This window comes from Egretta garzetta, unplaced genomic scaffold (assembly GCF_000687185.1).
Source record: "Egretta garzetta isolate BGI_Z169 unplaced genomic scaffold, ASM68718v1 scaffold474, whole genome shotgun sequence".
NCBI classification, from domain to species: domain Eukaryota; kingdom Metazoa; phylum Chordata; class Aves; order Pelecaniformes; family Ardeidae; genus Egretta; species Egretta garzetta.
The window spans coordinates 1,948,167-1,948,707 of NW_009259524.1; the positions used below are offsets into that span (position 1 = coordinate 1,948,167).

Here is a 541-nt window from a genome sequence, read left to right on the forward strand (position 1 = left end):
GTCCGCCATCCCACGCGGGCGTGGGTCTGTGGCGGGGGAAGGTAGGGGCGGCCCCCTCCACAGGGGGAAGGCAAAGCAGTCAGCGCGGCTCCGGCGCAGGGGTTGGAAGTGAAGTGAAGCGAAGCGTGTGTCTGTCATGCAGTTGTGTTTAAATTACGCCTGTTCAGCTTTTACACCTGGGGCGTGTTAGCCAGGTGCCTGGGAGTAATGTCCAAGTGACACGGAGTGCCTGGACTTTTCTGGCGTTGTGGTCAGTTTTGTGGGGAGCAGGATGTCGCGGAGCCCTTCTGGATGTAATGCTGAACGTGTATGGAGTTTCACACCCGTGCTTGCACTCTGTGTTTTATTGGTGATGAGTCGGTGATTGCTGAAGACGTTGCAGCCTAAAGTGTCTTTAGATATATCCCCTGTGGCTGTTTGGTAAGGATCCTGAGGAAGATGTAGTCTGGTTTTATGCCTGTTGACTGCTATGTGCGCCTTACTTTCTGATTTCCCATAATATACAAATAAATTACTATTTTCCAGTTGGTTTTTTTTTTTT

The 541-nt window shown here is 51.0% G+C and overlaps 1 protein-coding gene across 4 annotated transcripts in view; it reads left to right on the plus strand.

Annotated features, from left to right (window-relative positions):
* The first annotated feature begins 51 nt into the window (after positions 1–51).
* PIKFYVE (phosphoinositide kinase, FYVE-type zinc finger containing) overlaps positions 52–541 on the plus strand; it is a 66,475-nt gene continuing 65,985 nt past the window's right edge. For 3 of the 4 annotated variants that reach the window (XM_035893033.1, XM_035893035.1, XM_035893036.1), the window contains exon 1: positions 53–420. The gene's annotated coding sequence lies outside the window, so the exon portion shown is untranslated. Of the gene's footprint in view, positions 421–541 lie in introns of all 4 variants that reach the window. The other variant, XM_035893034.1, reaches the window with a different exon arrangement.